A 14,244-nucleotide genomic window follows, 5' to 3' on the forward strand; every position below is an offset into this window, starting at 1 on the left:
AAGCGTATCCTTTTATAGTTAATTAATTTCCATTTAATTTCATTTCAGTTTTCACCCCCATTAATCTCAAAAGTGACATTTGTTTATCTTTTGTAGGTCATTCATGAAGATGGGGCAAGTTTACACTTGTGGCAAAAACAAAGAATTGAAAAGAAGCAAGTATAAGCAAAATTCTGCACTTTATGCAGTGCCTGTGAACAGTAACACCTTTAAACTTGTGCTAAATTGCTGATATTGCAATATACTTGATAGCACATGTTTGATTTTGTGTTTTGTGTAAATTCTGTGAAATGCAACTTGAATGAGAATCAATTTTGATATTTAGGACTGATGAGAGCTTTATTGAAGTGCAAAAATAATGTTTGTTAAGTTTCACCTTTTAGTGTATATATAATTTTGTAGTCTGATAGGAATTTGCATGCTTTTGTTTGGAATTGCTGCTAATTTTTGAATTCTATGATTTTAGTTCTTGTATGCTACTGTTCATGCTGCTAAAAAGGTCAATTTCTACATCTTTTCTGCAATTCTTGGTTGATTGGAACTTGTCTCAAATGCTGCTGAAAATGTGCTTTTGGTATAAGTTTAGAAAGGAGGCCATTTCATTAAATGTGCAAAAAGGTAGTCACAATGGGTGCTTAAAATGAACAATGATTGCAAAAAGCTAAATGAACATGTGCTATGCTTACTAAGTTTATGAGAGAGATGAACTTAAATCCCTCAATTTTATGGTGTTTGTCTGTATTTGGTAATTGCTGAGGGTCATGATAGCATTTCATAGCTTTTGGACTGTTTTTGGCAAGCAAAACCATAATTTTTCCCAAAACCTGCCGAAACTTGCTGATGACATTGCTTATCAAGCAGAGTCTTAAGCAAATTCTGCTGAACCTTATGCTTAACCCCAAGCATGGCCCATCTTACAACAGGTCTGCCCCACAATTTAAAATAGCCCAAGATGTCCGCCAATTTGCCAAAAGCCTCCGCCAACACTCCCGATAGACCTCGTCGACTTCTTTTCCCACGCCATTTCTTCTGGCAATCTTTACAGGAAGCCGAACAGTCTCTTTCCTTTCATTAAAATGGTAAGAACGAAAATGTGGTCTTCCCACAAACCCAAACTCAGCAATTTTCGACCTAAAATGGGTACTCCATCTTCATTGCCCACAAACCCTAACCCCAGCCCCAGTCCGCCACTCCCTCAGTCACCACCACCACAAACGCTTCCATTACCACAATCGCCACCACCTCAGTCACCGCCACCACCCCCAAGCCAAATACCACCTCTCATTCCGCCGACTCCCCTCTCGCCGCAATCTGAGCCGTTAAATGAAACACCAATTCCCGACTCCCATTCCCCAGAACCAGCGCCTGAACCTGTGCCTACTCAAACGAAAACCCAAGGAAAAACAAAAAAGGCTGCAAGTAAACCTAAGAAAACCCCTGTCGGAAAACGGAAACAAGTACCCTCTATTCCTTTCAACCTGAATTCTCCACCTCAGCCGTCTTCTGAACCAGTTAGCAAAAGGACCAGGTCTTCCTCACAAACTCCAGCACCAGTGACCCAATCACCAATAACTCCGTCTCCCTTACACTCTCCAGCACCTGCATCATCTGCAGATACTATAGAGGAGGTAATTTCTCCATTACCTTGGGCTTTTAGGGATATGGATATGAAAAAGGCCTATGAGAAATTACTTTCTAAAACTATTTTGGCAAACAAGTATATGGATGAGCAGATTTTGAAAGAATTAGGCATTTATGATTCTGTATTTGCCTATTTGGATGTTGTTAGCTGGACTGATTTTGCTAAAATTAGGGAACCAGTGTACAAGGATCTAACCCTCGAATTTTTGAGTTCCCTAAGGTTGAGTTTCAAACCAACAGTGCCTGAACATAAAGATATGATATATTTTCGATGTGCTGGAATTGATAGGGAGTTAGACATGGCTGCTATGAATGCAATTTTTGGTTTTCAGGATTCGGGGTATAAAAACATTGAGTGGCAGCAAACTTTATGACCTGTTCAGTGCGGAAGGATATTGCACCTTTTGGAGGTTATTATAGGCAGAGGACTGCAAAGCCTCTAGGATAGTTGACCATGTATTGAAATACCTCCATAGGTTCATTACTTACCTTTGTTTTAGGAAGGGGACACGATATGATATTGTGGGTCTTTGAGGATTTGTTTCTCTTGTGGTGCATGAAGGAGAGAAAACAAGTAAGTACAGCCCATTTCATAGCTACTCCTTGGCACCAAATTGTCACAAAGCATACTAAAGGTAGTATTGTTTTTGGGGGGTATATAACTGCTATAGCAAAATCATTTAGCTTTGATGCTAGTCTATATAAATTCTGCGGTTTGGGAATCATATATAAACGACACAATGTTGCTGCATATGGATGTTTGTGAGAAAATAGGCCATACCTATACTCTGTTACAGCAGCATCCTGATACCCCAGGTACTGCAGACCCCACCACTTTTGCACCAGCAGAACCACAACCAACCTCTACCCCACAGTTTTCAGCAGACATTTTATCCATCTTAAAATCCTTGGAATCCAGAATAACAAATTTCACTGTCCAACCATCTGTTCCCTCACCTGACACCACAGAAATTCTTGCTACCTTGAAAAACTTAGAAATCAAAATTGAAGCCATGGGTCAGGAGCAGGTTAACCAAAAGAAGAAGCTAGAAAAGAAACTTAAAAAGAGATTTTTATCTCTTAAAAAGAAACAGAAGCAACATCAACTTCAAATGCTGGAGCTTTACAACAAACTGGCCCAATCCTACAACAATTTATATCATTGGGGCCAAGCCATGTTTCAAGAAATGAAAGACTTAACAGAAAACTTGGAAACTGCTTCTGAAGCTTCGGATCACAATGAACCTACTGCAGAACCTGAAGCAGACCCTGATGCAGCAACAAAGGCTTGATAGCAGAACTTGATCAGTAGCAGCAGTTTTAATTTCTGTTTTAAGTTTATTTTTGTAATTTGTTTATTTTAATTTTCAAACTTTGGTCATGGTTGTAATACTTTGGTACTTAGTTTTTATTATTATCTCTGCACTTCTTTCCTTTAGTTTACTTTATTTTATTTTATCTTCTGATATGGACATAAATACTCTGTGAATGTTTCTTGGTTTAATTTTTTATTTAACTGTTACATTTTATTTCTTTACACTCTTTCATTTTCTTGAACATTATTTTTGCACTTTATCTTTTCTTCAATCCTAATTTTGTTGACATTGATGAGTTGCACAAATTTTCTTTGAGCCACACCTGTTCCACATCAGTTGGAGGTAACAGCTTACCCTTACACCATTTAAGCTTATGGTATGTTACCAATCCTTATGCTTTCGCTTTACCCTACGCAACAGGTTAAGCAACATCTTAAGCAGTGTAAACTCATACATTTGGGATACTTTTTCACATTTTTCTCTCTAAAGCTTCATTGTTAATATCATTTTGAGCTAATTTTGGAATTCTTGAGCTTATATTGATTTAATCCCCAATTGTATAAATTTCAATAATTGAGTAATTCACACAATTTTGCCCATCTTTGCATTCATTTTAGACATTGAGGACAATGTTTCATTTGAGTTTGGGGGTGAGGGCAAAATTTTTGCAAAATTTTTAAAATTTTCTTTTATTCATTTATTGCATTTCATTCATCCATATATAGATAATCCATACACTTTTACATATACCACACACATGTCTATACCCATACACATACATTTGCATATAGTTTTCATATAGATTACATTTAGTTTTAATTCGATTTATGCATTCATTTTAGGATCATGCATATCATAAAAATAAATTTTTATCTTATCCTTAGAGGATTGAGAGTTGCTTTGAAGAGCAATTAAGCTTACTTTTAGAAGGGTTTAATGGATTGAAAGTTCTAGATAGGTGCAAATTTATTAGATTCTTGCTTTAGTTTATATCTTCTTAGCCAAGGGCCACCCAATCAATTGCATTGACTTTAAGTGCTTAGAGAAAACTCTAGGGTGAGAAGTAGCTAATTGATGTCTCACCAATCCTAGAACAATCTTCCTAAACCTTTCAAGGCGAAATCATAGCATACACTTGAAAAAGAAATGATCTAGGCATTCTTTGAATTTTAAACCCATATTTTAGCCTTAGCCAACCTCACTTAAAAATTTCCCTTTGGAACCAATTTGAGCCTACATTTATCTCTCTTATTCCTTTGGAACCCACATTAATGCCTAGCCATAAACCCAAACACTTACCTACCCTCTATGAGATAATCCTTTGAGTGATAGATACAATTAAAAATAATAATAATAATAATAATAATTAGTTGGGAGAAGTGACTAAAAAAAAGAAGGGCTAGCAAATTCAATTATGGTATGTAAAGTAATTCACCACCCAAGTACACAAAGAAATGAGTTTGGGGGTGAATTGAAAGGGACAATTGTAATTCAAAGTCAATATCATTTATATAGTCCCTCTAAAAGCTTCAAAATTATATGCTAGCATTGGTGAATAGTTGTAAAGTTCCTTCTTCCCAAATTTGATTCCTTCAAAAAAAAATAATAAATAAATAAATAAAAATAAAAAATTGTGTGTCTTGATCTTTTAATAATTTGATTATTCTCATATTTTGTTACCCTTATCCCTTTCTTGTTAGCCACATTATCACCCCCTTAGCCCCATTACGACCCTTGAAAGTCCTTTTGATCTTTTGATGGTGTTTTGCTACATTAGTGGAGATTGGAATAGGAGAATTGCCTATGGGATTGTGATATCATTAATCCATTCATTTACTTCCATCATTATTTGAGACACTTTAGTTTGTGGATTACCCTATAGTCTATTTAAGCACGATTATTCTTTGTGATTGATTGGTTTGGGCTTGATGATATGGATAATTGACCCAAGGCTAAGCGGTGATAACTTTGGTAAGGATTAAACTCTTTGTATCTTGAAAGTGGGTATATGGTTTGTTGGTGGCTAAAAGTAAGCTTAAGAGTTTGGATAAGTAATTTTCATAAATTTAAGATAAGGTACCCCAAATTGCATTAATTGTTTTTAATTTGCTTGAGGACAAGCAAAGATTTGAGTTTGGGGGAATTTGTTACACTCATTTCATATAGGCATTTTAGGGTAGTTTTGCATCCATTTTGCCCTTATATTTTAGTATATTTTATGTTTTTAGCTTTATTTTAGCTTATTTGTTAAATTTAAATACTTTATATGTGATTTTTGTAATTTTGTTGTTTTTGATAGGATTTTGTGGCAAATCGAAGATCAATGAGTGCAATAGGAAGTGAATTGAAGAAATTTGGGATTCTTTAAGCATGGAGGAAAGTTGAAGAAATCAAACCTTGAAAAAGCAAACCAGCCGAAATTTGCTTGAGGCTTTGCTTAAGGTCATGCTTAGGGTAAAGCGGCAATGCTTAAGGTGCAACACAAGTCAAGCATGAGCAGAAAAGTCCATTTTACTATAAGTCTGCCGAGATTTGCTGAAGGTCTGCTTAACCTTAAGCAGACAGTGCGACCAGAGGCTAAATTTGCTAAGAAGCTGCTTAGGGTTAAGCCGAACCCTAAGCAGAATGCCCAGAACGTGAATAGTGCTGCTGACTTGGATAATTTTACACCTCATTTCCTATCCACTCCTTGTCTTTTATTTACTTTTAGGGTAACTTTTAGGGACCATATAAATTCATCATTTCCTTATTTTTGCCACAAGAGGAAGGGGAGGAAAAACAAAAAGGAAAGAAAATTTAATAGAAAGAGAGAGGAGGCGCCATTTTCTCTAGGAAGAGGAGCTGCTGCACGAGTTTGGAGCTCCAGAAACCAGAGACCTTGGTTCTTCCACCTGGGTTTTCCCATTTCAGTCCTTTTATCATGTTTTTCTTTATTCTTCCATCTATATTTCTTGTAAATACCATTATGAGTGAGTAATTTCTTTAGATTTCAGAGTTGGGAAATATGTTTTAGATTAATTTGTGGATTTGGATTGGGTATTTTCTTATTTTACATAAATATGAGTTTTGATTCCTTCCTTGTGTGCTTGATTTACTTGCCTAATGTTGGTACCCATTGGGTATTGTGTTAATCTTTGATTGAAGGACCGAAAGGTGAAAGTCATTGATAGTTAATCAAGGATTGAAACTTAAAATCACCTAGATTTAGAAATAAACTAGGACTTTAAGAGGAATTAATTATTGGTTACAAAACTTAATGGGTTTTAAAATAATCAAATACATACGAAAGTAGGTTTGGTTATTTTAGAATACGCTTTGATTTGCTTGAAAAAGATATCAAAGGGATTTAGAATCAATTTCCTTCAAACTCTATTTTCTTTTAAAAATTGGAATGCCCAAGACAAATCCCAATTAATTTATGCATAAACCCCCAACTCTGGAATCACTTTTACCATAATTAGACTTTTGCTTAAATTACCCATTGTTAATTTTAGTTTAATTGCGAGCTAGAATTAGAATTTATTTGTTTGCTCTTTACCCATTTCAATTGGATTAATCAATTTACCTTGCTCATTTACATTTACCATTTATTCATTAATCATTAGCCCAAATAATCGCTTCATTCATAGTTTAGTAATCAAACAGCAAATCCTCGTGGAAACGATACTTGATTCATCACTTTATTACTTGAGACGACCCGTATACTTGCGGATTAGTCACATCATATATAGAGACACTTTGGCTATTGATTGATCTAGAATTCTTTTTGAGCATGACTTTCTCTTTTGATTGGTTGGTTTGGAAATTTTGGATGATAATTGACTTGATGGCTAAGCGGTGAAAGCTTGGATAAGCATTAGATTCTTTGCATCTTGAAGAATGGGTATATGGATTGTTGATATGGCTAAAGGTATGTTAAGTTACTTTAATAGGTGATTTTCATAGCTCTTTAGACAAGGCACCCCTAAAAATTGTATTATATTTTAAAGTTTGCTTGAGGACAAGCAAAGACTTGAGTTTGGGGGTATTTGATACATGCATTTTGCATAGTCATTTAGGTTTAATTTCATGGCTATTTTATTTAATTGTTAGTCACTTTTAGTCAATTTTATTAGTTATTTAGATAGTTTTTCATGATTGTCAATTTTTGGATTAATTTGTAATTTTACTTTGTTTTATAGGAAAAATGGTATTTTTGAGGGACTAAAAAAGAAATTTTATCAATGAGGAGTGATTTCTACAGCAAAAGATATCAAAAACAAGTATCAAAGTTGAAGTATGCATTGGCCAAATTGGCGCATAACTTACCGCATAAGTTGTACAGTTCTGCACAGGGAGAAAAAGTAATTTTCCAAACCTGCCGAAATCTGCATAAGTTACTGCATAACTTATGCAGATTCATGCCCTGCTTATGCAACTTCACGAAAAACTGCATAACTTATGCAGTCTCGCACCCTGCTTATGCAGCTTCATGGAAAGAGCAGCCAAACTTGCCAAAATCTGCACAACCAGCTGCATAACTTATGCAGTCTCACGCCTCATTTATACAACATAACGGGAAGCACCTGGAATTACCAAATTTGCTCAGAATCTGCATAGGAAGCTTGTATAACTTGTGCAAGTCTTCATAATGAGCTGCCAGAAGAATTTTTACACATGAATCCCTTTCTCAAACACACCATTTTTAGGGTTTTTTGTAAAAAAGTATAAATAGTGTCCTTACCTCATTTTTTGCCATAAGAAGAAAGAGAGGAAGACAGAAAAAGAGGCAGAAAAACAGAGGAGTAGTCGACTTCCATTCTTGGGGAGTAGAATCCAACTTCTTCTTCTCTTCTTCACTATTTTCTACATTTCTCCTATCGGGTTTCTTTAGTTTTAGTTTATTTTTATGATTTATTTCCTCTTTTACTTAGAATTTCTTGTGTTAAACATAGATTGTGAGTAGTTTTCTTTGATTTTGGAGTAAGGGATGTAATATTTTAGTTATTTTTGTGGATTTGAACTGGGTTAGTCCCAATTTAATGAAATTTATGAGGTTTAATCCATTTCTTGTGTGCTTATTCACATACTTAATGAAGGGCCCCATTAAGTTATGTTCTTAATCCTTAGTTAAAGCACTGAAAGGAGAAAACCAAGTGATAGTTAATCAAGAAATTGGACTTAATTAACTTAGATCTAGAAATAGACTAAGGGTTAAGAGGATTTTAATAGATTGATTAAAGAACCTAATGGGTCTTGGTTAATTTTTAACTCTACGAAAGTAGGATTAAGTTAATTAAGGTACTCTTTGTCTCACTCGAAAGAGTTTTCAAAGGATTTTAGAATTAATCTCCTTTAAACCCATAAATTTCATGGATTGAGCTAGCTAGGGAAAATCCCAAAATGACTTAAATATAAACCCTTAACTCCAGAATCGTCTTTTATCAATTATTGCTTGGAATTTTACTTTTGAGTGTTTAATTTAATCTCATTTTATTAATTTTCATTATTAATATTATCAATTTCTTTATTTAGTGAATTATTAAATTAGTCATTGTTTGAATTTAGTTTTGCATTTTTATACCTTATGCTTCAAATTCCTAAATTTCTTTTATTAATTTGATTAAAATACAATTTTAACATATTTTATTTTACATCAAAAATTCAATTGAAAACGCAACTCTCCGTGGGAACGATATCTTTTTCTATACTACTTGAACGACCCGTGCACTTGCGGTTGGGACACATCATAAGGATGGAATGCGATAGGTGGGGGGAAAGCATCATCGGGCGGAGAGGCTCAACGCACTGGATGTCGACGATGCCAAATAGGACATGATCGACATCGTGCTACTCTATGTGAGGGCTTAAGCTGGTTAATGGGTTGGTCCTCTTCTAATTCATTATTAAAGGTTGTTGCTTAAGGTGCGGACTAAGGAGGTGGCATTTAGTAAAGCTGAATTTCTTTCTCTAGAGCAATCATTATTTTTCTTAATGTACGCTTAACTTCGGCCACATTTTCTATTGATGGATTCTGTAATTTTAGCAAATAATCCTCAATTGCATCCTCCTGTAAAAATAAAAAGTCCATGCATTACTTTACAGTTTGTGTTAAAAAAATTAAAAATTATTATTACTAAGTATTTAATTGTAACACCCTAGGCAAATCCCACATCGGCAAAACACGGGAGAGATGCTGGGTTTATAAGTTGGTGGTTCGTAACCCCTAGTGACACGTTTTAAAACCGTGAGGGCTTCGGCCCAGAGTGGACAATATCACAGTAGGCCGGGCCATTACATTTGTGGTATCAGAGCCGCTCCGCGTGCAACCTTGAACGATGGTGGGGCAAACCTCAGCGAGGACGCTGAGTCCCATAAGGGGGGTGGATTGTAACACCCTAGGCAAATCCCACATCGGCAAAACACGGGAGAGATGCTGGGTTTATAAGTTGGTGGTTCGTAACCCCTAGTGACGCGTTTTAAAACTGTGAGGGCTTCGGCCCAGAGCGGACAATATCACTAATAGACCGGGCCATTACATTAATAATGAAAAAATACATTGTGCAAATGATTACCACACAACCAATGGCAGCTCCACTTATTAAGATCCAATGTCTTGCAACTCGACGATATCAGTCCATATATTCAGAATGATGGTGGAGTGGTTGTGCCATTTCTTGCCCTTGAACAATGTAATGTTCTCGCCTATTCCAATGATTAATGTAATCGTATGGTGGTGCGTCCAATTATTGTCACTAAATTGGAGAGTAATCTCATGTAACTCATCTGTTTGCATCGGTCGTCGTGGAATAGGTTGGGCCAAACCAAACTGCCTCATCACTCTATCAGGCTATTGCCATTCAATAATATGGAAGCAAATTAATGGCACCACTGCCTTCCAAATGGGACAGCCCTATATACACATGTCAGGCATCTCATCCAACAATTCCTCATTATATGGTTCCCATGTAATCTGCAAGTGAATGTGAGCAAAACATGAAGTAAATATTAGCAAAACGTGAAGTGACTATAAATGTAGGAAAAAATATAACACTATTTTAAGTCAGATTTATAGAATTTTGGTTTACATCTTTAGGTCGTATCCCATCAAGGTTGTACCGAATTTGCTGTAGTACATGGGTTGTAACTTCAGTGATCTATCGAGCTCTATTCCCCCTGTTAATTGATAAGAAAATTTAAAATATAATGCAATAAACACCAATTTTTTGATTGTTTAATGGAAAAAAAAATAATAAATTTAGTGACATACCTAGCATCTCGGGGTGCATCATGAGGTGTCGATGGATCTCTTATTGATGGAGAGATTATTTTAAATCTCTCCTAGGCCTAGATTTGTAAAATGAATAGGGGTCCTGAAATCTCCTTTGCTTCAGTAAGTACAACACGACATAGCTCACGATAAAAGAAGGCTAAGCAAGCTCCACCCCAACTATATGTCCCAGCTTCCCTCAAGTCTTCTAATAGGGGTAGGAACATCAAGTTCACACTTGAGTTTGACTTGTCGGGAAATATCGAACTGATGAGTCGTAATATGAATGCTCTTGCATGCCATAACACTGTTAAATCATCAGCATGATGTGGAATAGCTCCAAACTCATCAGTTAGCCATGATAATTTTAATGTATATCCTCAAATCATTTCCGAAGGTGGTCTAGCTTCCGATAAGAGATCACAAACTTCTGGCCAGTCGGCTCGTGACATTTCAGTTACAGCAGAACCATATATTGGCAATCCGGTGTTAATGCTGACATCTTGAAGACTGATTGTGCACTCACCAATTGGCATCATAAATGTATGGGTTTCTGATTGCCATCGCTCTACAAAGGCACTAATAAGGTGCCAGTCAAGCAAAAAAAAATCCTAATCTAGTAATTCCAATAAATCCAAAATCATGGAGATGAGGAACAATTCAATCATCAATGTCAGAATGCAATATGTTCCCTTGCCTCCTACACATAAGAACCTCATGCTCAATTATACCATTCCAAATCCCTTCAGAACAGTATTGTGGCTGGAGTCGAAGAAATTCTAGATCAATTGGACCTAGCGCAATGTAATCTCTTCTTTCTTGTTGATTAGCCATACTTATTCATTACATGAAATATACATTTTCAATTTGTATTTTGACAGGTACAACAATGCACATATTTTCCTTATACAGTAAATAATACATGAATGGTAACAAAAATATGTAATACACATATTAAATGGTATAAGTAAACATTTTTCATTCAATGCATTAATTAATAAGTCTACATTACATAGTCAATGCAAAGATAGAAGTACAAAATTGTTTACTACATCAACAAACCTATAAATATTAGTTACAACACTAGAAGTAATTAGGTCAATCTGACTATTTGATTTATAGGACATGAACTAATGAGCTCGTCATAAAGATCTTTCTCCAATGTGTAGTTGATTTTAGGTAACATGAGCTTTACCAGAGTATGTTTGTTAATATCACAAATTTTTATACCACTGGCCTGACACATTGTCCTTGTAGCGACCCAACTAGCATACTCTTTAACAAATCCTTTAAGAAGTAGTAAATATGATGGGGTACGGTTAGCTTCTAATTTTTTCCATGCACAGTCAGGTATACCTTTATAGTGGACACAACTAAAAGCTGACCTTAAAGCCAAATATCTAGGTTTATCTATTAATAGCTCTCCTTCCCATATGATTTGTTGAATTAGCTCATTCACCCTTATCATATGCTTAACAATGCAGATTAGGTAATCTCCTGTAGTTGAGGGTGTTACTTCCATAGGTAGATTAATCAAATTCCTAATTAGACCATGTACCCTTGCCCGCTATTGTTGACTGACAATCATTTTCGGAGTGCGCATTATACAAGCCATTATTTTATCTAAGACATAAACAAAAGGAAGCATAAATAAATAAATAAGAAATATATCATAATGCAGTAATTATATTAAATAATGCAATAATTTGGGCTGATTACCATTATATTAAATAATGCTAGGAGTATAACGCTATTTAAATTTTTTTTAATGCATCCTTACAGTAAGTGTTAGTAGTATGCCCTAGAGCATATCATTTAGTATGTATCTTATACATATTTTTATTAATAAAATGTATTTTCACTTTTCCATTTACATAATATATTTATGTGTAATAAAAAAGGTCCATTGATATTTTGTTAGAAATATTATTCTTAAGTTGTTAAGAATATGAGTGACTGTATTTCTAGCACAAAGTATCATAAATAGGTTCACAATCGAAGATACTTCATAATAAGGATATAACTTATCCAGAAAGATTGTATTCATATTTGTTCCCAAGTTATTTATATGAGATATAAATAAGATGGAATGGTGAGTCTCATGCCATATAGCAAACATGATAGGCACTTATAAATGATAAGTAAGCCGAACCAGTGACACTTATGACAAGCACATGGAGTTTACTCTTATCAATATATTGTCATAAATGATATCAGTGCATATAATCTTTAAACCTGAGATAGCACAGTTATCTTGTATATAGGTGTTTTGAGTTTGATACTGCTTTCATACTTGTACTATGTATGGGTATATGGGCATGTGTTGCCTCCTACTAGTTATATATGGAGGTAGGTGTTGATCAAGATGGAATCTGTTCCTCTAAGTAAATAGAGATAAAATCCTATGTTCATTTAATTGTTCTTAATGTTTCAAGTTCCTGGCCAGAACAGATAGATTTATTCAGAAAGAGTTTCTGATGAGAAAAATCTTTTTAATCAAGAACTGGAATTAAAAGAGAACATAAGATTCATAGCAAATGGAGTTTGACATAAACCATGACTCCAGCTTGAATTGGGATTTTGTAACAGAGAGATTCTAGTGCATGGTAACATATGATTATAGGTTCATTTAAGGTAAACCTTATTACTAATTGGGTGGCCATGATATGCTATGCTAGGTGTTAATCATGGTCTATGAGGTGCATAAAATGATTTAGAGAAATCATTTATGGTAAGAAAGAGTTCTAATGATATTAAGAGTTAATATCATGTCTCATTGCCAATTAGTGATGAGCCTAGTAAGTCACACACATACACAAGTAATCACCTAATTAAATATGATTTAATTAATTAATTAAAGAGTTTAATTGATTAATTAAATAGGTTTGGTTTGTAATTAGATTGCAAAGTCCCTAGCATGACTTGAAACCAAATCTAGGTTATTGGATGTACAGTATAAGTTAAATTTAAATTTAAAGTGTTTAAATATGAATTTAATTAATGAGAAATTAATTAATAAAATTTAATTAATTGATTTATATTTGATATAAATTGATTAGAAGAAGAGAAATAATTATTTTAGATTGAGAACTCAAAATTAAGACACAGGGGCATTTTGGTCATTTCACAGGGTGACATGTGGCACCATGAGATGGTGACATATGGCTCTACACATAAGCTTGCCAAATGTCTTTTAATCATGTAAGATTATTAAAATTAAGATTAAATATAGGTTTGACACTTGGCACAATGTGATTGGATCAATTAAACCTAGAAACAATCAGAGGGTGACATGCGGCAAGGGTTTAGTGTGTTGACCTAGCTATTTAAGTGTTGTTATGAAAAGAAAATAATACAACCAGCTGCTGATCTCATTTGTGCCACCACCTTGAGGCTCTCCATCTCTTCTTCTTCATCTCTCATCAATTCAAAGAGATTAGCCATCAATCTCTTGAATTAAAAATACTAGAAATCGTTTCTAGTGTCCTGTTTACATCTTTAATCTCCTAAAAGGCATAACTTGATTTTCTAAATAATAGAAAAAGCTTTAGAAGCTGTTCAAGGGCTGCCATAGGTGTTCTTAGTGTGGACAATCTAGAGGGACAACATCTGGTGTCCTGAAGACGAATCTCAAAGGCGCAAATACACTGCAGTGCATCAAGAGGTTAGTGTATTTGTTCTTAATTTAATCTAGGGTTCTAAAATTAATCTGATTAATTTTAGAATCTTAAATAACAAATACAGATCCAAAAATATATTAAAAGAGTTTTAATATATTATTTATCATTGAAATCAAATAGATAAAAATAAATCTTGCATGATGCATGTGACTCTAGGTGGAAAATTTTTGAATTTAATGGTATAAACTTGTGTTTTTCACGCTTCTGCTCCTTCAATTGGTATCAGAGCCACTATATTTGCCATTTAGATTGTTGATTATATGATTTAATTATGTGTTTTGATCATGAAATATAGATCCATTGCTAGTTGCAATAGATATGTGGCGGCATGATTGAAGAACACCAACATGGTACGCAA

Source organism: Hevea brasiliensis, chromosome 8 (genome assembly GCF_030052815.1).
Source record: "Hevea brasiliensis isolate MT/VB/25A 57/8 chromosome 8, ASM3005281v1, whole genome shotgun sequence".
Taxonomy (NCBI): domain Eukaryota; kingdom Viridiplantae; phylum Streptophyta; class Magnoliopsida; order Malpighiales; family Euphorbiaceae; genus Hevea; species Hevea brasiliensis.